Source organism: Bombus affinis, chromosome 15 (assembly GCF_024516045.1).
Source record: "Bombus affinis isolate iyBomAffi1 chromosome 15, iyBomAffi1.2, whole genome shotgun sequence".
NCBI lineage: Eukaryota > Metazoa > Arthropoda > Insecta > Hymenoptera > Apidae > Bombus > Bombus affinis.
In genome coordinates, this window is record NC_066358.1 from 9,463,956 (window position 1) to 9,487,346 (window position 23,391).

The 23,391-nt window shown below is 47.2% G+C and overlaps 1 protein-coding gene across 6 annotated transcripts in view; it reads right to left on the reverse strand.

Moving 5' to 3' along the window:
- The window catches only part of LOC126924672 (uncharacterized), a 71,520-nt gene extending 53,156 nt beyond the window's left edge, over positions 1 to 18,364 (reverse strand). Inside the window, exons 1-2 of one of the 6 annotated variants that reach the window (XM_050739399.1) lie at positions 18,254 to 18,364; positions 17,566 to 17,661 (exon numbers count right to left, since the gene is read on the reverse strand). The gene's annotated coding sequence lies outside the window, so the exon portion shown is untranslated. Of the gene's footprint in view, positions 1 to 8,960; positions 9,072 to 9,101; positions 10,662 to 10,709; positions 11,872 to 17,565; positions 17,662 to 18,048; positions 18,110 to 18,253 lie in introns of those variants that run through there. The other 5 variants (XM_050739400.1, XM_050739396.1, XM_050739397.1 and 2 more) reach the window with 5 other exon arrangements.
- Positions 18,365 to 23,391: the final 5,027 nt, after the last annotated feature.

Consider the following 23,391-nt stretch of genomic DNA (forward strand, 5'->3'; position numbering starts at 1 on the left):
GCGCAACGGCAACAAACGGGTGAACGTGGCAAAAAGATTAATATTAAAACAGAATTGCATTAATACTAACAAATTATATTAATATTAAATCGACCTTGTAGCCTTTTTTAGACTAAAAATTAAAAGAATATCTGTCGTCTGTTGATTGTATCAAAATAATTCAAGATTATTGCATAAAGTGCGGTGTCATTTGCGAATTAATATTTAAACCGTCTATTTAAAATATGCGCATTGTGCGAAAAATAACAACTCACAGGCTTTCAAAATTGGAGAATATATGGTTCCGATACATGAAATGTATTTAGATATCTCAGAAAGGACAAAGCAGTTAAGTTGACATCGCACGGCCCTGAATTAAGCCTTCTTATCTTTTTTCGTGTTTCTAAATTGTCGCCTCAACGCATATACTTTAGCGTCTAATCGATTTCACCTTACTATTCCGACCTCGCGGACTCGAAATTCTTAATTAACAAACATGGTATTCATTTTGCAAGGAAAAATGTCATTTCAATGAACTTAGGCTGCTTCGAGAGCTTGTCACCACGTCAGAATCCTTATCTCGTTCGAGAAGACTGTCAAAGGACTGGTGTCTCTTAGGATTAGCCTCGATGATGTGTGAAGAAAAGCTTTATGAACGCGGCCTACGTTTCCGTCTATCATCGTAGCGAGTACTGTTGCCTTTAACAGCGTTTCCTAGCAGCGGTAAAAATTTCTTTCGCTATTAAATCGTTCCTTTCTCTCTCAACTTTTTGGAAAGCACCGTAAGCTAACAAACGTATATTAAAAGAAATGTCGAAAATTTAGAATCATTAATCCTTTGGCTGTTTGCTGAAATAAAGACGGCGTAGTTAAAACGTTGTATTCGTGATAAAAGGACAAGGAAAATATGTTTCACACGTATGCAAATATTGCTTCAATAATTAGTCCCCACGCGATAGATATCGAAACACGTCGGTTTTTAAACATTCAGTTCTCCCGAACGATAGTTTTTACATAAAATTCTGATCTGTTCTACCGATATTTTCGACAAACGATAAGATACCTTGAGATAATTAAAAAACTGTGTCTTTGCTGAGCACATATCACGCACTGGTCGCAAAAGCAAAGAAACGGCTGCACGATCACGATCCGTTTCACACGTACGTTTCAAGGTATCCAACTAAAACTAAAATAAAAGGAAACGATGGAAAAAATAAAACAGGAACGTGTCGACGTTTTTTAAACGACTCTCGACGCTCGACGAAATCGATATAGAAACCAACGCTTCATCGTGGCGGTGTAACGAGCCGCGACGTTTCCGACACGCGAAAAACGACGTTCGTCCTCGAGATCCCAAGACGCGAAAATGGTGATGGAAGCGCAAGTAGGGGGCAGGGATTGTATGGTAAGCCGGCGGCGGCTGTCATTCGGCTACGACCACGAAGCTACGAATTCGCACGTCAGCCGACTATTCGGACTCGTGCATGCGCGCCACTAATGGATTTTCGTAAGACAGGTGTTAGAACGGCGGCGCGACATAAATGGTATGCAATTAGACACGAGCGCGACTCGGACGGCGGCGCAGCGAATTAGGAAACCGGTTATTTAACCAGCCACCGATTTCCTTTGCGTATCGCGATCGTCTCGCCACGCTAACGTCTTGTCATTTTTTGATTTTTGATTTTTTGATTTTTCATTTTTGTCTTTGATTTTTTAGCTTGCTTGCATATTGAGAAAATCTAGTCGACCGATTTAAGAAGTCGAAATATCGTACATATTGAAACGAATCGATTGGAAAGCACGCAACGCGTTCGTTAATTATCGACTACCACGAAATCGAACGAGGAAAAGGAAGGAAACCGACGGAAAAGCGTTCACGAAAATGGAGAAGCGAACTTTCAACGTCCCCTCGTCGCGCTCACCCTTCGCCGTTACGCCCCATGATTCCAGCCCTATCTCAGATCAAACTAACCCCTGCGTCAGCCTGTTATGATCGAGACGAGACCCTCTTCGATCGGGCAATGGAATCATCGAACACGTTTCAAGTTAAATATTCTACCCTGCATGTAGCAATAGCCTTCTTAATGGCGTTTCTAAGAGACAGAGCAAGGTTTTGTAATTTTTAATTAAACTTTGAATATTCTTAGTTTCACGACGTACAACATATAAAACATCTGTTAATTCGTAAGCGATACCGATATCATCCTTAATGCGAGTTAACGTGCCATTTAAGTCGAATTTTTACGTCACACAAGCGACGCGAACGAGTGAAAGTTAGTCTCAACTTGCTAGTAATTGCGAAGAAGGACGTCTCTAGATTAGGGTTAAAGATTAGGGAAAAGAAAGAAGTTATTGGCGCAGACTGCTCGTATAATTGAACCAGATTTTGTTTTCGTAATTATCGCAAACCGGCGCGACAACCGTAACGAACGACAGGTATATAGAGATAGGCCGCGTCAGATAATCGCCAAGCAAACCCATCGGCGAACGCTAATTCAATAAGGTCGATCGCAGACCATACGCCGCGATAGCCTGAATCGTGTAATGAACTCGCCGCGATGTATCCACGCTCCTTTAGATAACAGAATTCAACAGAAATGAAGAAAGAGAGGGGAGAAAGGGAGAGAGAGAGAGAAAGTGCAAATTGGTTATCATAGGAGCTCGTGGAATTTATAGAAAAGTCCCGACAAAACATATCTTTTTTTTCTTTTATAGATCGTCTAATTTAAGGATTTACGTAAACCCTTTTCTAGATCTGTTAATCGAAGACCAAATGACATAGGCGAAGTATATCGCACGTTAGTATGCGTTAGCACACTTAGGTCATATGCTATTTATGCGTTGGATATCAAAGTCTACTTTTTATCAATTCGTCCTTGATAAGTTATGAGAAAGTAATCATCGGCCAGCGGTAAACTACTGAAAGTCGAGCTTCTAATAATTTCGGTAGCTATTTTGGAATACGGATTACGCGAACCGTCGTTTATTTTTGAATCTTTTACACGATATTACGCAAGCCAAGTTACGCAAGCCAATTTTAATTTCTGACAAATCCAAAACCATTTACCGTCAACAAAGAATCGACAAAGACGTCGCCGAAGCAAGGTTAAACCGAAAAGAGTCGGGTCGAAAAATCGATTTCCAAGATCTCGACTGGGAATTACTATCCACAGGGAGCGATAACGAAGCTAGAGTCCAAGAAGGGAACCGATGGAACGAGGCCGATAGCCTCGCCGCGATATAACCGCGCTCCTTTAGGTGGCAGAAACGAGGTCTTTAGCGCGGCGCGGCGCGGCTGCTTAAGGCGGCGCACGGCTTACTGTAAATTATCTCCGGCGTCATTATCAAAGATTGCGCGCGCGACCAAGAATGAAAATCGAGGGAAAACCGCCGCCGGATGACGACGAGGCCTATTCTCTTTCGCGACTCGTCGAAAAATTTCTTGCGTATTCTCTTTCTCGCAAGGACGCGTTTCTTTTTCCTTTTACCGTTATCGTCGATCCAAGTTTTTATTCTTGCTATTATTATTATTATCATTACTGTTGTCGTAAAACGGCAAGGCTGAGTTACTTGGTGTAACTACACGGGCCTAGGAAACCCACGAACGCTAGTTGCACACGACCAATAAGGGCTAAGCCCACCCCCCTGTTAGTTAGCCGTTTGGGAATTGGCGCATACTCTTGTACTATTTTTGTTTTTCTAGTTATTTATTTATTTGTAACTAAAACGAGAGACGAAACAGGAGACGATGATAAGATTTATTTTTACCTAGGATATATTGCCGCCTTGACGATAATTATTAACCGCTTATTGATGTCACGTAGCTTACGATGCAAGTGCATTCTGATTTACATTTTTAAGCGCTATATATTTTACATATTAACTGCTGTATCGTTTTACCTTATCACTGTGGCATCACACTATGCTATTGGCTATAAAGTAATTCCTTTAGTTATAACAGATATTACTTCGCATTTCTCTAATCTTTAGATTTAGTCAACTATAATCAAACGTAATCATTTTTTCTTACGATGGGCAAAAATTCCGGTTGTAGTGGGCGAATTTTATTAATTCGTAAAATAATTTTCATAAATTACGCGTTGCCGTTACGACATACCCGCTAAAATTCTCACAAACTTGTGAACCGATCTGATAATTTCTAGTTCGTGGTATTTTACTCGTTGTTACTATCGAATCGAAGAGAAAGATACCAACGGTGGAGGAATCTAGAAAATTGTTTTATACAACGTACAAGACGGCTCTTGGCCGATGAAACGTATTCGGAAGAGCTGAATTAATTAAACGAGGATCTAATTAATCATCGCGAGAGGTCAATAGCCGCATAAGCGAGAGAAATGGCTCGCGGTGAGTGGGATTAGAAGATTCTTTTGTTTTGGAAAGTAAATGCTTCGCTATCGTTGGAAAGCATTTTCGTTATTTTACGTTGGAATTAAATGACTCGCGTTTGAAGAATAATATGCTACCGCCGCGCCCGTGACTTTGCGTTTTGCGAATTTTGTTATTCGCCAATTTCTTTTAACGATGACATTTCAATAAACGAAGAGTGTGGCAAACTTTTGTACCAAACAGGGTGTCTATTTGCGAACGGTAGATCGTACTGTATTATCTTTTCGCCATCGATGCTAATATCACAGCCGCGATATCGCTGTTTCTTCCGTCTTAATTGCAAGGTTTTTTATTCGTCCGAATAAAAAAAGCGAATAAACATGCTTTCCCGATCCGAAGTTGTTCTTTAAAGATCAGAAACTCGAGCGTCTGCTTTCTGTGTTCCCCGAATATCTTCATAATCTGTCTTTTTTTTTTAAGGATAAAACGCGAATCGAAGAGACCGGAACAATTCGAGAGAAAATGGATTCTTGATCGTACAGAATATATTTTCCGACACGTCAAAAAGTTCACGTTTGATACGTTCGGAGATTTTGTGCAAAAACTACATTAGTTCCTCGATTTCTAGTTGTTTGCCATTGTACACGATCGAGTTTGTCGACGAAGATTAAGTACTCTATAAAAAGTGACACGTCACAAAAAAGGCATTTAACTCCTTAAAGAAAGATCGACGTCGCTTCGAATTGCAAATATATACGACCTTTGTTGGCAGTCCTGTCGAGGAATGATTATCGTGGTTATTGTCGGCTGGGGTATCAATGAATCGAAATTAAGGAGAACAATGGCGGAGCGAAGCGAGGGTAGAGCAACCTTGACACGGGGCTCTTCTTCACGATAATCAGATACTTCTAATCAGCGTGGCGGTTCGTCTTGCAGAGAACAGATCCTTGAAATTATCTGACGTGCCGCGGAATTCAACCGGAAACCGCGTACGAGATCGATCGGAGGAATGCGACGCGCACACTGCGAAAAATTGGAGCGGCCGAGAACGAACCGATACGCCGACACGCCGAGGACGTTAATCGCGCGACGGAATCGAGAAAATTGAAGGCGACACGTCACCTTTCACGCGAACGAGACTCGCCACGTATCGCGGCTCGCGCTGCGCCGCGCCGTTCTGCCGCGATTTTCCCGATCGCCAAGCACGCAACGCCAAACCAACGATTTTTCTTATCGTTAGAATGCAACAAGTCTTTGGCAGGTAACGACTCTTTTTTCAACTTGAAGTTTATTCCCTGCCTCGAGATTTATCTTCACCAGAGCTATTAGACGTCGCAACTAGTATTCTAAAATGATATTCGTAAAAAACAAAGCCACTTTGATTCTCAGTGTGCTATCCACTTAAGAAAATCATCGTTGGCATCGTCTCAAGTTTAATTAAAAATATCACCGATTTCTACCGGGGCAAAAGCTCGGCTACGGTTGCCTAAAAAATTCTTATACCGATGGCCTTGGCGAGTTTCGCGAATTTTCCAAGAATAAGATACGTTCCGGTTTTCCGACTCGCCCTACTTCCGTCTGAACGCGTCTTCTCGTCGATTCACCCTTGCAGCTGCAACTCAACAATCCCAAAGGCGTATTCGATTTTTCTACGAACCGTTACGTTCCCTATTCACTTTCTCGAAACCCTTAGATCTTTCATGACGATTTCAATTTTCTGCGAAAGCATCGCTAACACGACAATTTGTCACGACATGTTCGTTTTTAGTTTCCTTCTGCGGTAGGGTTTCCAGTCTTAAAACACATAAACCCTTCTCTCTCTCTCACACACACGCACAATATACATATTCTCTTTCTAAATATTCCAATTTTAGTAGGATAAATAAATTTTGTTCCGATTCGTAGCTAGTAACAAGGCGCAAGTGGCAACGAGGTTTCAGAGTTAAATCGAAACTCCTTCGAATTGTTGGGCAATTCCAACGAACAAGTTCAAAACGCAAGATTCCCGTTCCTGCGAAACTACTCGCCCTAATCCATCTCCCTTATCAGGATCACCCTGCCTTCGTCTCGGTTACGGAGCGAGGTAACGCTGCCGATTTTCCGCGAGACGGCTCGCTAAACGGAGCCTCTCGGCAATTTGCCGGCACGCCGCACAACTCGCCGGCCCCGAGAGCGCAATCGATTACCGTGGTCGAAACTCGCGGCCACCCGATACCGGATACAATAACCCGGGCGCAATAGGAGCCGTGCGCGCTCCTTTAGGTGGCAGAAACCGGGTTGGTGTTCTCGGGAAGGCCACGACTCGGGCGTCCCGGCGACTTAAAGCGGCACACAAGTCACGTACCGGCATGGGACCACCAGTATTATGGCGCGTCCTCTACCCTCGGTCCACCTCCCAACACACTCTCTTACTCCCTCTCCCTCTTTCTGCTGTACCCTCTGCCTTGGCTGGTTGCCTCTACGTCGACCTTCTCCCTCTGTCTTCGTCGCACCGGCGTATCCCGTCATATACATATTACGCGCGGCGTATAATGTGGGTGCCGCTTGCACAGCGAGGCGGCCCGGTGTCACGCTACGTGCTTCCTGCCCGCAGGCCATGGTGTGACAAAAGGCCTTATGTCCGCCCGCTCGTGGAACACTCGTGATCGCAATGTGTAATCAAGCTCGCATGGCCACTGTATTACCACGTACACCTCTACCGTGGCCCGCGGCCATCCGACCGCCTCTATATACAGGCGCGCGCACACGAGCCACACGCATCCAACAGAGCCACGCAAGCATGTACGCACGCACGCACGTACGCGAGTAACGCGCCGCTTTTGGCCGGCCGTTTCCCGCGCACCACGCAACCCGACTCTCCTCTCTCCTTTCCACGATCGGTTTCGCAAGCCAGACCAACGCACAGAGAGAGAGAGAGAAAGAGAGAGCCCAGCGGCGCCCACTTTTCTGCTCGATTCGTCGTGCCATCGTGCACCGCTCGCAACCACCGGCCCTATGCGCTCTTTCGCAAACCACCCCCCCCCTCTCCCTATCTCTCTGGGGGATTTTCTTTTTTTACCACGTCTTCTTGCTTTTCGCTCTCTTGTTTTCCTCTCGCTCTTTTTTCCTTCTGCTATCGGTGGGTAGTTTGGAATTCTAGACGGTAGACCGTGATTTAAGTTGGAACGTGGCTTGGAAGGAGGATCGCATCGAAGGTGAATCGAGGATGCCAGAGGATGTTACATTTTGACTCGTCTCGGGGATGAAATTTGCCAAGACCGCGAACCAGGTGCGATCAAAGCTCGGAAATTTTTGCCCCCGAAAAGCATGGAACTGAAATATTTCTACGATTATCGCAGGATTCCTAGCACATGTAAAATGTGAAAATGGTTTCCAAACATGTCCCTGGTATAGGTGAAATTGCCAATTGTCGAAGATAACTGACAAATCTCAGACGATATAAACGACATTCTGATTATAGAAAGTCCATTAACCCATTCATCGAAGCATATCGAACGATCGTTCCCGTGTCTACCCGTGGAAAATCGAAAGAGCCAATTTCTGTCTGTTTTAACGCGAATTGGGAGAGTGCAAAACGGATCGGGACGGAAAGTTAAGAGCGGAAAAGGGCAATCCTGGCGGTCGAGCCCAGGTCCCCCGGTATACGTTGCACTTTTGGCAGTTTCCGAGCGGTGTCGGGATGCAGTCTGCCGCGAGTAACGTGTTTACCTAGACTATTGATCGAAGGGGGCGAGAGATCCGTGTTGAGGCAGGGGTGTGCGGCTTCTGGAAAACTAGGACCACGGGAATAGAAGATGGGGAATTTTTGCCGAGTTTCCACCTTGTCGAGGATAGGTGGAGAGAAACAGAGAGATAGGTTACGGATATTCAAGAGCCAACGGGATAGCTGAGCGTATCCATGCGTCAGGAAACTTTCCAGACCTCGACTCGACAACTCGACGAGGACGCTCTTTGCGCCGCGCTTTGATACTTTTCCCGGCCCGATTGGAATTTTTTCGCCACTCGATTCCATGTTTCTCCTCTTTTCCTCGGTTTTATTTCCCACGTGATTCCGCGAGTATAAACTGCACGCCATTCGATATTTCTTCCAAGATAATTACACGACTTTGATAGTCGAAGCGTTCGAAGCATCGAAACTCACCAACAATCCCATGCGACAATCGAATCGGATTTTTGATAATTTCCAGTCGACTAAATCTTTCTATCGCGGTACGTATCAGCGCTATCTTTTCGAATAAATAGAATGGGCTGTAACTGATTTTTTTTTTTAGAATCTACGTGGGTTTTTCGATATATATTATTGGTCGTTATGCGAAGTTTACAGTAGATTTAATCCCAAAGGATTTCCTAACAATTTCGATGTCTCCTTTTGGCGACGCAATTTGTCTCGGTACAACACTTTCCAACTTAGGACGTAGTCCCAATTTAGATCAAACCAAATGATACTCTATTACATTTTGACGGAATCGCAAAAGAAAATAAAGGAGCCACGAAAAATATAAAACTCAAATTAATTACCACGATCGACCACCTTAAACGCATTCGTGACAACAACGTAAAACGAAGACAAAGACGTCTCGACGAATCTTGGATCGATCGCAAATTCGATAACGAAAAGAATCGTAACACCTTACCGAAAAACAAGGGATAAAACACCTGCTCTACAGCGCTCGATGTAATTTCCACACGATGTAACTTTCCAAACTTTGTCAATTTGAAAAAAAAAAAAAAAAGAAAGAGAGGAACAAATCCAATATCACCACTAAAATAATCACCTATTCGATCCTCGGTTCATCGCAAATGATGCCGCGCCGATTTTGGACGATTCGTGTACACTTTCGTTCGAATCACACTTTTTTGTTTGTCAATTGCACAGTGTCGACGTTTAAAATTTAATTAAAAATCGTTCGATCCGCGAAACACCATTCGAATCGATCTGTTTTTTCTCAATCGCGATTTCTGATCGCTTCCGTTCGATGTTCCATCGTTACGTATCACCGGGCACGGCGGTTCAAATGTCTGTAACGGCACGGAGCGCGGCGCAGAAAAGCGAAAGACCGTGGGGCAGCAATTTCTGCGCCGGTCGGAATCTAATCCGCCGCGAACAGCCGCCTTTCGTGATACCCGTTACACACACCGTGGAGAAAACGTCGAACGCTTCGGTGTCCCGAGCGGCAGTAAGTTGAATTCCCAAACGGGCGGGTGTGGCGACCGTCCCGCAACGGGCACCGAAACGGATGCCGCTATCTCCTCCGACACACCGACGCGACTCCCGGCGTTTCTCTCTCCCTCCCTCTTTCCACCACCGATTCCCAACTTCTCTTCAACTTTTCTCCGTCGACAAGCCTTTCGCGATTTTTCTACCTTCCACAGTTACTTCTTTTTTTCCACCTTTCTCGTCTTTCTTCTTATGCCATGGGAGGAGAAATCGTTAGGAAGGCGACCTTTTTCACCAGAGATTCTCTGATTCCACGTACGAAAACGCCTGGCATTTCGAAAGAGACGCGTTTTCTTTGGATCGATCGACGTAATTAAAAACGTTTTACAAGATAATTCGCACAAAATTCTTTTACACCGAGAAAATCGTAATCCGGATGGCTCGTTCGATCGATTTCGGCGAATGGATCGCCAAAGATCGGCACGCGAAACACGTCGAAACACTGCTGTCACAGGATTTCACGAACGTGACGGACGATTTTCAGAGAAAAGGAAAAATAATTTCGTCGAATCGGCATTCCGGTAAAATTCCTGGCGAAACGCGGCTCGTCCAAAATCGACTGACGGATCTGCTCATGGTTCGACACGGCGCGGCGGTTCGACTCGTGAAAGCGTGACACACGCGCGACAGCGTGCCATCGGTGGCCGATCGAACGACACTTTCCTCGTGACACTTTTTTTTTCCAGCACGGGAAACACGACGGTGGCCAAATATCGGGTCGTGAACGAAACGGCGCGACGGAACGCGTTCGCGTGGCGTGTTGTCACGCGCGACGGGTGAAGCACGGCGATCGCGTGCGAACGCTCGAAAGAAACTCGAGCACGTCGCCGTTCGGCGACGATGACGGGGCGACGGATGAAAGAAAGGCGACGCGGAGCAAGGGAAGGATCGACGGGCGACCGTTCATCTCCATATTCATGGGGGGACGACGTCGAAGCGCGACGATTCCGTGAGCTTTAACGAGCCGTAAAACGTAACGAAAAGAAAAAAAAAAGGAAAAAGCGCAGGCGTGCCGCGACCAACACACTTACGAATTATCGCCGCCTTTTTGAATTGCGAAGTTATCGGCGGCACCGGTCGGTCGTCACGCAGCTCCGACACGGTGAAAAGAAAAAAAAAAAAAGGAAAGAGGCAGACGGCTCACAGACACATCAGGGACACTCACGCGCTCACTGTTTGCATTGGTGTCGTCGTCGTCGTTATCGTGGACGGTGTCGTTGCGGCTGTCGTGGTCGCGACGATCTAGAGACTGGCCGATATATACTCGCGAGACTGGCGGTATGCTCGCGAAAAGGAAGAGAAAGAAAGAGAAGAGAAGAAAAAAAAGCAAAGAGAAAAAGAACGTTGCTGGAGCGCGCGGAAGTAAAAAAAAAAAGCACGGCACGGATCGGAGAGTCGAAGACGAGGAGCAAAAAAAAGAAGCGGGACTCGCAGAACACTTGACTGACCGCGCGGTTACGAACACACAACACACTATATCACCGACCTGCACGAGAGCACGGTAGCCAGCGGAGTTCTCCTGGATCCTCACGTATCCAGCGTGACGATCCGTGCGTGCCGCGTGTCCACGTTCCGAAAGTGTCACCTCCCTCTCCAGTCGGTCGGCTTCAGACGTGTGCACCGGCGAAGATCCGTGAAAGGAGGAAGAAGAGGCGAGAGATCGGCCAAGCCAGTCGTGGTTGGACGATGTCGGTGGCGCGCACTTCTCTTTCTCTCTCTCGTACCCTCGCACTCTCGATCCTCCGTCTTTCTTTCCTCTTGCGATTCTCTCTTTCTCCCTTTTACCGTCTTTTTCTCGTCTCTTTTTTTACCGTGTGTCCATAGCTCCGCCTCGGTTTATCGGTTGTTTTCCACGTCTTTGACGTTTTCCCTTCTTCCTGTCTCGCCTCTACTTTCGTCGCTTTTCTTCGTTTTCTTTTTTCCCTTAGTTTCGTTCCCTCTCGAAAACCACCAGCTAGCCGCGTGCACGTTCGACGTAGCGCGGCGGCAAAGAGCCGAGTATAGGAAGAGACCAGCACGACGTGTCCGCGCGAGACGGAAAGGAAAAGGAAAGCGCGCGCGCGTCCCGTGAAAGAAAGAGGAAGAAGGAGGAGAGTAGGAGCAGATGCCGAAGGAAGAGGCGGCTCGGGGTGCGGAGGAGGAAAACCGAGCGACGGTGGCGGCGGCGGCAGACTCGGTTGACTCGGTGGCCGAGCGGTATCTCACCCGCGAAAAGCGTCCCGCGATCAGGTGACAGCGGGAGTACACACCGGCGCTACTCAGGAGCGAGAAAGAGGGACGGAGCAGCCGTGTGCGCGCGGAACACGAGAGGAGTCGAGCGAACGAGACGGAACGAATGGCCCGCTCGCGCTGCCAACGGAGACAGAAGCCTGGTGTCGGGCGGTGGAGGGGCTGCTTGTGGGACGGCGGGAGGTTAAACACGCCGAACGCCAGCCAACCGACAGAGAGGAAAGTGGGAGCGAGCAGGAGGGAGAGAACGATAGTCGGCGCTCGTGCGTTTCGAGTGTGACTGACAGCGAAAAAAGAAAGAAGAGCGTCGGGAGACTGGCGGCGAAGGAGGAAAAACAGAGGCAGAGAGGAAGAAGAGAAGAAGAAAGAGAGGAAAAAGGAAACCGGGGAGGAAACCGATGGAGAAAAAGAAGACGACCGGTAGACGGAACCCGGGGAGAAGTTGGAAAAGGGGGACGAAGATGCTATCGTCCCGCCGGGAAGAACAAAGAGAAATAACGCGCGTGTAACGAAGACGAGGGCGTAAAGGAGCGAGGGTGAGACGAGAGACGTGAGACGAGAAACGGCGGATATAGAGGCGGCGTATAGCGGCGGGGTACGCGATGCGCGACTCGCCGGGGTGGAAGAGCGTGCGCGCGCGCGCGCGCACGTTTCTCTCGAAGGGGGAAGTCGAGGGAGAGAAGGGCTCCCTGATCGCTTCTGAGTGCAAACGGTTCGGCGTGCGGTGGGACACTGGCAGGCGGGCGGCTGGCTGAAACTGCTGTGGATAGCGGGTGGCGAGCGGTGCGATACTCTACCTACGGGACGGGACGGGCCGAAAGCCGGGCCGGGACCCCCATCCACCTATACGAAACGCACACAACCGTTCGTCGGTCGGGTCTCCCCTCGCACACACAATGAGAACGAGAGACCCGACGGACGCGCCACGCAGAGAGCGCGCCGGCACACAGCCGCGTTCTCACACTAACGGTGAGTCAGGCAGGCGAGCACAGGCGGCTGCCAGGCAGACAGGCAGGCAGGGCAGGCAGGCAGGCAGAGGCAGGCAGGCAGGAAGGCAGGCAGGCAGGCAGGCAGGCAGGCAGGCAGAGGCAGGCAGGCGGGCAAGCAAGGCAGCCACGGCACGTTACTACGCCAACGGCACTGCCTTCCCTCGGCTCGATTCGGTCTCGCTCGGGCGGCCGCGTTAGTCCGACTTTCCCGTCTTCGTCGACCGCCACGCTCTGTCCTCGTTGTCCTCGACTAACTCGTTCTTCGTTGCTCGTTCGTTCCCTCGGTCTCTCTGGCGCTCCGTTCCATGCCGCTACTCTCCCTCTGCCTCTCCGCTGCCACCTCATCCCCGATCTCCTCGTCGTCGTTCTCCTCCCCCTTCCTCACGCTTCAGCCGATGCTCTCTTCCGCAAGCGCGCACGATCCTGCCTCTCTTTTTCTCCACGCTTCTTCTCCTTCTCTCGGATTCTCGCCTTCCGTCCTTCTCTATTAAACGATCCCTCGGTCTGATCGTTCCTCTCGGATCGTGTGCACCGCTCCCTCGTTCTCTTTCTCCAAGCGTCGGCTTCTCTTTGTCGTTCCATCCTCGTCTCTCCTCCGCTTCTCTCCCTCTCTCTTGCTCTTCCTCCGTCTGTCGCGTTCTCTTTCCGACCCCACGATCGTTCCTCGTCACGCCGTTCTCGCGCCGTCCTCTTCGTTTTCCCGCTGTCCTCCTCCGACCTAGTCGGCGTTCTCTGTTCTCTCTTTTGGAGAGCGTGTGCGCGCGCGCGCGCCCACACTCGAGCGGTAGCATATCGTAGGTCCGCCTGCCTACCGGAGCTTTTCAGACACCGATGAACGTGCTGGAGGCCCGAAAGCACGCGAGAGAAAGAGAGAGGAAACGAGGGAGAGAAAAAAAGAGCGAAAAAAAAGAGGCTGCGAACGAGAAGAGGCGAGCCGAGTGGAGAAAGAGAGGGACGAAGAGAGATAAAGAGAGACGTGACCGCGGGGATGTAACGGGTGTGTATGGAACGGCGGTACGACGACGATGACGACGACGACGACGACGACGACGACGACGACGACGTCGACCGACCGACCGACCGACCGACCGACCGACCGACCGCCGAATTTTTCGCCGCTCAGCCGGCTGGGATGAGTTTCGGGAAGCCGGCAGCCGAGGTGGAAATTGCTTCCAGAGAAATTGGATTTCACGATAATGGCGCGAATCGGTTCCAGAGATTTCCAGGAAACCAAAACGCCGGGAAAGGAGCGGGAAGCGGTGGTCCCGCTTCGATTCGTCCCGTATTGCCGGGTGACTGTAAATTTCTCGATACACGCGACAGAACCCGTACTACGTGAACTTCGCTGTTCCCGTTTCGGCTTTCTGGGGATCTCCGACAACTGTCGCGACTGCCGCCACAGGAATTGCGCTCGCTCCTCTTCGAATTTTTCGTCACTTTTTTAACTCCACAGAGGCAGGCAATTTCACAAAAGATATTGTAATTTATTACTTTAATCCGAAATCTAGGGATAAGCAAGCGTAGGGTAACGTTTTTCGCAATATCAGTGCCACTTAACGTTTTAATTTCTGGGAATATCAAGTTGAAAATCTCGTCACATGTACTAAAATTCATTTGCGAGTTGCAATATCAGCGATTTCTTTCTTTCGAGCTTAAAAATGAATCATTTAGCGAGGATTGACATGGATTTTTAAGACTATACGTGGCTGTGTATTTCCCAGTAAATACAAGACCCTTATACGGTTCGACGTTCGCTCGTTTAAGTAGATTTACGTAATATCTTCGTCACTACTAATTGGCTGGCCCTTCAAAGCGCAGCCAGTCACTGCTAGTTACTATCGCAAACAGAATTAGTGTGATTTGCGTTTGCGGATCTTTGCCTGAAACCTTCGTCCAAGTACAAAACTAACGGAGCTCGCGGTTGAGTTCCAACTGGTAACATTCTTACTTGACTATCCTTTCGGTGTCAATGGTCAAACCTGGATATCTACTTAATTACATTGGAAAAGACTAAGAAATTGAAAGTACATTTCGACGTGAAACCAAAACGCCTGGTGATATTTCGAAGATGTAACTCGTATCTAGCGACGAAACTTAGCGAAGCCTCGAGTAGAAACATGCTCGCGATCAAATACGATCAGGAAAGAGACTCGAGTATTAATAAAATTCAAACCAGTTTAGCACAGTATATTTAACAGCAACTACGCAGCTGTCATTTAAAAAACATCTACCCACCGTGCAAAACGAGCCAACGAAGAATCTCATTTCGAAAGGTTTCATCGTCTCGAGGAATCTACAAAAAGAAATCAGACTGGGTTCGCTCGAGAAACTTTCTTTCGCGTTTGAAAGTCAGCTGCCGGGATCCAAGAGCCGACTTCGTCGTCATCGCTATTTACCATACCGGTGTAATTCGCTGGAATCGGAGGAATAGCAATGGTCTTTAGGAGGAAGAATGGTCCGTGGAGATACGAGGAACAAGCCGAGGCTATTGGCCGTTCGAGGGGTTAGCCGTTGGCGTCGGTGACAGGAAACGGAGGAGATCGGCCGGCGCGAGACGCGCGCGGGTGCCTGTCCGCTTTCGTCGTCGCGGCGCTTCCGATCGGGGGCAAGGCGGTCTCAGCTATTCCAACAAAGTATTCCGCACACAGAGAGCCGCGGGCGCAGTCGCCGAGTCTGCGAAGTTGCCTTAATCTCGATCCGCCTGTCTTCCCTTTCTCTGTCCTTCTCGCTCGGTCTCGCCACCCGTTCCCGTCGTCACTGTGAACGACAGACTTTGAGGGTGACTTTGAACGAGATAGAGAGTTCGAGAAACGAGAAAACGAACCGTGGAACGGAGAAGGACCGGCCGTAATCCGGGTAAAGAAAGAACCGCTACCGAGAGAGGTAGAAAGGAAGGGAAACGAAAGGCGACATCGCGCGGATGGTAGAAGCTAGGATGAAAGAGGAAAGACAGACGGGCAGAGGGAAACGACGGAATACCTGAGCACAAAGGCGTGCTCGACATGGCGAAATACAGGCGATCCACGGTCCACGGACGGCCGCGTACAGCATAGAGAAACTATGGACCCGCATCACGCCGACAACCGCCGCTCTATGCCACCGTCCCCGTTCGTTTCACGCTCGACGCATCGCTTCGCAACTCCAGCACACGGCACTCGGCCGGCGAACGTTCGAGCGGCATTCGTTTCGGGTTACGCTGTGATTGTCGCCTATGAAAGAGGCCCGATCTTCGTCCGCGAGAACGAGGGTTGCGTGCGGGGGACGAAAGAGAAGTCGTGCCGGGAGATGGAACGCAGTGGGAGGGCGGTACCCCCTTAACACCGGGCACGAGGCAAAAAGGGGTCCAGCTGCGCTGCATCCTTGTTCGGGCTGCTCCGAAGGGAGTTCGGGGATTATTAAAATGCTGCAGAGGGATGGGGAACCTCGTTCGTTCTACTGTTACCGGGGCTACGTAGCCACGAAACCGGTAAAATCTTCCTCGTCGCTCCTATGGGTTTCGTCGCTTTCCATCTTTTTTTCTCTTTATCGCGTCCCCCTGCCCCTCCATTTGGCTTTGCTTCTCTGCCTCTCTGCTTCTCTTTCGACCGGCTGATTCGGTATTCAAGTTCGAGTCGCGGTGCACAGGCCGCTGCATAAAATGTCTCCCCTCCCTCTACAATGATACCAATCAAGCCGGCCGCCATCGAGCCTACCAATCAGGGAAGCTTTGACGCGCAGCGACAACGTTTTTTGGGGTTAATTCCAGGGAAACGGCTGGCTGACGACGCGACCCTGAGAGATCGATTGCCGTTCTACGAGACGATAGGAAACGCGCTACTATGTAAGATGGAAGATTGTCTAGCGTTCGAAGGAAAGTGGATCGATGTATAGTTTCGAGGACGATGACCCAGAGACTCGAAACATTTTCGTCAGATGATCGTCGTCAGGAGGCTGTGATAGTAAAATTTTGTACGCGTTTCACGATATCGGAACTAAATGTTCGTAGACACGAAAGCTAAATCTTCGGAAAGCGAGATCACCGAACCGATTTGTAAGCTACGTGTGACGCGGGCGTCAGACAAGGTGAAGCCTAATTATGCGCGATCCCTGTCGTCGCTTAACGATCTAAACAAGGGAACCTGACGACCCTTCGACACCTTGTACCTTCTTGACCACCTTGCCTCTCACCGACACAAAGAATCCGTAAAGCCACGTGCACTATGTCCCTTCGGGTTTAGTTACCTGCGAGGCTTAAGGATCCTAATACTTCGTTTACGGTGAACCCATTGTCAAACGGCGAACGTTAAATGAAGGTATCAAAAAACGACTCTGTACCATCGAGCCTCTACGGAAAAACATTTTGCCTGGGGCGTCTTTCTTGCTACCTACGCAGAAGCTGTTTTATTTTAATCTCCTCTCGGCGCTATTTGTCGACAAGTGTTCGAAAATCGTCACAGGTAAAAGTCAAGCGGAATATTTAACTTTACGATGAATATATTCTGCCTGGTTCTTTTTTACTGGAATAATGCCTCTAAATATAGTTGCACGTGTAAGATCGTGAATCTCGTTACGATAGTTCAATGTTTTATAAATGAAAGCTAGTTATGTTCGGTTGAACGTAGATAAGTGCCATTAATAGCACTTATCGCGCGGCATAATTTAAAAGCAGTGAAATTAAATCGATTGCGTAGAGAAAATCCTTTCTTCCGTCAAAAGTTCTGATTTTTAAACGATTACCGTGGACGTGTTAAATCTACGTCGTTGGTGTCGTACTTCACGAAACAGAAGGCATTGTACTTTGCAAAACTGAAGGAGCACACTTACCCTGTTAGATAAATGTTGTTTTCCTTCGAGTAATGTTTCCAACTCCTGAAATCCTTTCGCCTCCTCGGTGGTCCTTGAAGAGTAATGACCGCTTCGCTGTCGAAAAATAACAGCGTCTATTAGCACGCGCTAAATGAAACGATCGATAAATCATCCTGCTAAGACACAAACAGACTTTCACGCTCTTTACGATTTTTCGGTGTGTCTCGTCGTTAAAACGTCGATATTAAATAAAACTAGCAACTTTAAAAAAGGCCGCACATTCGACAAATAAAAGTACAACGGAGAGCCGCCGCTGCGCTCTCTCGAAGAACCTTGCGATATTAATCGTCGATATCTCGTTATAAGTAGCTCGGCTCGATTCACGAACAACATCGAACAAGCGATAAACACGAAAAACGACACAACCGTAAAATAACAGAAGCGAGGACACGAGATCAACGAGCTGCTGTTGACGTTTCTCTTCACTCTCCTGTCTCTCACCTTCGCAGCATGGAACAGCTTACTTGCGGCCTAGGCGCGCATAATCGCACGGAAACGTTCCGCAAACAGCTCCGTCCCGGGGTCCATAGATTCCCGCCGAGTTTGTCCCGGATATCGTGCAGCCCAGTCGCGGGAAGGGATCGCCGGCAACGTCCCGTCACTAATTACATTCTCCTCGCGCAATCACGGCCGCGTGTACACTTACGCCCGTCCCGTTCCGTCTCCCTGGCTCGTGTCCAATTGCCCCGTCGGATCAGAAGCTCCTTCTTGGCTGGCCCCACCGAGTTCTCCTCCGTTCTTTCTCCGTACGCCACTATCTTCCTTCTCGTTCACTAGCTGCCTGCCTGTCTGTCTCTGCCTGCCTGTCTGTCTCTGACTGCTTGCCTGCCTGTCCGCTTGCTTTCGTCCCGTTCGAGATACCTGGGATTCTGAAACACCTTGCCCTCGATGCGCGCCGAAGTATTCCGACACTTGGGTATTCGTAAAGTTTCCCAAGTCTGAACGAGGAAATGGGATAGATCAAGGGTCATAGGGGGGAGTGTTTGGGTTGGAGCCAACGATGTCGAATGGGTGGCGGTGGAGGGTGGGCTTCCGATGGGTGTTTGAGAGAAATTTTTAGATTTAACGCGAAATGTATGTTTTGAAATCGAATTGGCGGAATTTTGACGAGAACTTGAAACTGAGAATGACCCGAATTTGTTGCATTTACGAATACTGCATACTGCCTTATATGAATGCAGGTATTTTTGTGACCGTTTGAACAATTTTTGGGTTGTAAATTTTACTAGTCTTTGTCCTTTTAGTTAGGGGTTAGTATTTTTACAATTACAAGTATTCGGATTTGAAGAAATTGAAGAACACTCGTAAGTAATAGGATATATACATTTTTGAAGGAATTATAGAAAGTTCGAATATTCTCTTCGCTATCCTGAAATTTCGAGAAGACGAGTGGTTTTTCAGAGCATATTTTCGCACGGGTCACAGGCAATTTGCTTTGACGTTCTTGGGGTTAGGAACGTAACGAGTTTTGAGAAAGGGATGATGGTTTTTCAGGCGGATTTTGGATGTGGTATAGAGTGAAAGCGCGGGAGACAGGAAATTGGATTCTAATTCGAAGCAGGGCTTGATAATGCACGAAGTGGCAGGGAACGTGGAATCTGGAACTGGATTTTTGGCAACGATCGAACTCACGTAATCGGCTCCGGTTAATTTTTCGTACGATAATGGAATGTTTCGAGTGAAATGTTATTTCGTGACGGTCTTGAAAAATTGATCCTCGACTGATATTATAAAAATTGAGAATTTTACAAATAAATAGCTCGATCGAAATACTTGATCGAAAGTTTATACTGCATTTAATATCGACTTAATTTAAAAAGTTACTTAAAAAGTTAATCTAAAAGTATAAATCTAACGAAGAAAAAACACTGAAAATAATTACAGATATCAAATTAACAAATCCGTCAATCCGATGGCAAACAAAATTAAAATAATCTTTCCCAAAATTCGTAAATCAAATCGATCGATTCTATATCTTAAAATTATAATAGAAACGACGATAATGATAAAGAAAAAGACAGAATAGTGCGCGCGGAGCTGCATTAAAAGGAACAGCGTAATGGCCGAGGCGTCGAAGGCGATAAAATTTTATCAGAGGCGACGTACCGTAGTGCACACGAGCACGCAAAAATCCATACACGCGGCCAACCCCCTTAACACACACCCTTTCGCCCGTTACGGGGTGAGATCTGTAAAAGTTGAAACACTCGGCCCTGGGTAACGTCGCGCGTTTATCCGCACGATTGCGCGCGGATATCGAGCCGCGGAGGATGTCTTCTCGAGTCGTTTCCGTTATTGGAAACTTTTGCGGAACGATACAGAGAGAAACGATTATCCTTGGACAGGACCTTGGGCTTCCGCAATGGACATTGCGTTTCAGCGACTTTGTTTTCCTCGAGTTGTTCGTAAAAAATTCTGGAACGCTTCTCCGGTAGACACTCCTTCCTAGAAACAAAGTTTTAATCGGCGAGCGTCGATAATTTTTAGATCTTAATCGTGCCAGTGGTATTTTACACAGACGATCGTTAGTTGTATAATTTTTATTTATGGAATGTACGAAACATTTGGCTCTCAGAAATTCTACTCTGCAGTTTTTAATTCGAAGGCGCGTAATTCCTTCTATCGCTTCTCTACACATTAAAAAACGATCGATAATTTCTTTCTTTCGTCAAGGATTATACATATCGCGCGTACTTTTTCAGTCTCGGTCAATCGATATCCCTACCGATGTTAATTTTCAAATCCTCGCGCCTTCGCGTACCTTAATTTCCACCACACTGTTGCCTCCTCTCAACGATCCACTTTTCTCATTTTCTTGCCGAGAGTTTCGTCGATCTACCAAGATTAACATCTTCAAAATTCCTCCCAGAAGTTAATCAATTTTCTTCGCGAACGATGCACACGAGCCACGTGTCTCGTTTTAAAGATTCTCTCTTTTTTTCTTTTTTTTTTTTTTTTTCTAAACGCCACGCGAAGATTTCTCCGTTCCGGGAAGCCAAAGTTGGACAAAGTTGAAAGTCTCGCGGAGGACCGCGGCGAATCTCGACTCTCGAGGCGAGGATGAGCGCGGAAGAAGAATGGAGACCGCGTTAACGACGAGAAATTTCGCACGCGCGCGATATCTTGGAAGCCGCGCGTTCCCGGCTAACTGGCGACTTCCTACTGCAGGAACATCCTGGCCCACGATGGATGGGGTTGTACAGGAAACCGGGATTCTTCTTGCTCGGGGATTCGCCGGCTAACGGAAGCCAGTTATCCCGCGTGTTGATCTTGGATCGCGCACGGAAAATACATAGAAAATTCGTATCTCCGGCGAAGCTTCGTGGGGAACCCTCGAACGAACTTCAATTCAAGGCGAACAGCGTGGAACCTCGCTGCTGGTAATATCTGGCTCGGTTCGATACGGCGATGTGTTTCTACTCCTGCAAGGATTAACAGCGTGCGCTACGCGGTTTTATGGCTTCTTCGCTTCAATTTTGGAAATACCGTATTTTCGTTTAATTTTAATTTAGCATTTGGAATTTAATTTCGCGTTATTCCTTTGCTTCTTAGAATAGGAAGAATAGAAGCGTCTTGGTGGATTACGAATGCGCGAAGCTAGACAATACGTTCTACGCTTAGAGAAAAGTAAGGTTTTGGTAGAACATTAAATTCGGATAACAAATATCGAATAGGAATATTTGCCAGAAGAAAAATAGAACTTAATATCTTTGCTTGCTTCGTGAACGGTGAATTATAAACGCGATCGTGTTAATGTTTAATAGATAGAGGAACAATTAAACGATTATAAAAATAGGTAAAAATGGAAATGGAAAATATTTAAATTTTTAAGAAGAAACAAATTAATAACTTAACGAATTTCAATAAATGTCGCAAGCAAAAATAATCCTTGGCTTCTTCAATTTCTCAAGGAATATATCACAGAATTTTACTTACGAATTTAACGAAGGACCGTGAACTTCGCAGACTCGCGGAAATGAACCTCCGTTGCACTTTGCTTTGTTCTGGTTACCAAACGATCCAAGTTTTTGTTAATTAGCTGGCGCTAATGCCTACAGGTTTGACAAGTTCCGACAAACGCTGAAGCTCGCAGAGATTCTCTATCGCATTCGAGAGATTATATTATACCACAATTGAAAATATCCCATGAAAATGCCAAACAATCTTTTCTACTTCGTACACTCGATAAAAATTGTAGTTACAAACAAAAGAGTCTCCCACTCGTCGAGTTTCCCAATACAGTGAAATTTATACGCATTATCGTACATTTATGTACAATTCACCGAACAGTAACAAATTTAACCAAAAATCCATCACCATCAATTTTTGTACAATTAACGAAATAAAAGGTTCGATCGCACAAAAATCTCTGTATCGCAATCTGGTACAGTCCCGCCGTTGCTTAAATAACTACACCCTCGAAATTCCCTTCTGATATCCTTTCAAACTCGCCCAAAAATCTCCTCCGCGTGTACCTATAACGCTTTCGCGTCCCTCTCTACAGAGGAATACAACCGCAAGGCGAAAAATTACAAGCGAACCCCGAGACACTCGACTTATCACCTCGGCAAACCGGCGAAACAAAATTTCCACGCAGTTGCTCGGGTAGAATCTCTTCAGCTATCATTCATAGAACCACAACGAGCCGGAACAGGTGAGAAGGAGGGTCGGAAGGAAAAATCAGTGAGCCGGTGAACCGGTGACGCGAAGCTTAGCGTCGACCGCTAACTGCTCAACGTATAACCGGTTAATTACGTTAAGATGGATTACTCGGGAAGTGTATTTCAGTCGAACGAATTGGCTTAAAGGAAACGGAGTAGGCGGCGAGCTTTTAAAGGCGATGTACGCGTCGAGGTGGATCGTTGGTGGCGGCGATAGCGCTCGCGCGCTCCGACCGGAACGGTCGCTTAATAAATTAATGCTAATAACGAAGAAGGGCTAATTACAGGGGCAGGAAAAAGACAGGGGATGATCCGCGCGGCGGGCAAACACGGCCCGGCAATTAGTTAAGCGACAGAAACGAATGAACCGACCATAAAACTCGCCGTTTATAGGTGTAAATGAAGCGAATCATTTAGGGAGTAGCGAACACACCGACGATTTCGTCGGTTAACGCGAGTTCCTATACGAACGATCAAACGTCCCGTTTTGCGAGAATCGCGTAGATTGAGTTTTCGATGGCGATCGAACGGCAACTGTTCGGGATATCGATTCCTCGTAGTCCGACCGGGTAGGAGTGGTATCCGGAATGATGGAATACACGTCGAAAGTTTGGACGACGGATTCGAAATTTTGGTTCTTTCGGTTTGCTGCAGCGTGCGAATTTTTGGAAAGGTATAAACTTAACGCAGTGATATTAACGTACAAAGTAGAAATAGATAACACCGCGAAATGTGTTATAGACTGAAAGATGCATGCGACTATTAACGTAACTCGATCGAACGCGAACAGTACAAAATGTATCGTGCAAATGTAACCGTAGAAAACGTGGAAACAATGTTAAAGAAAAAGAAAAAATACTTTCCTATTCTAGCATGCACGAGGATAAATGCAACGACAAGCAAAACTTAACAAACTTCCTCTTCGCGCCTTTGTACTTTTTATCTACTCGACGCTTCAAGCCAAATCATCCAAAGAACAGAAAAACGATCACGAAAATTCCCTTTTCCGAAAAACCATCTCGATAGCTATCTCGAACGAAAATCACTGCACGATCGAAAATTTAACACGCTCGTCGCCGTGTCTGCGATATCCTGAAAAAAGAACGATCTTCTTCGCGAGGTG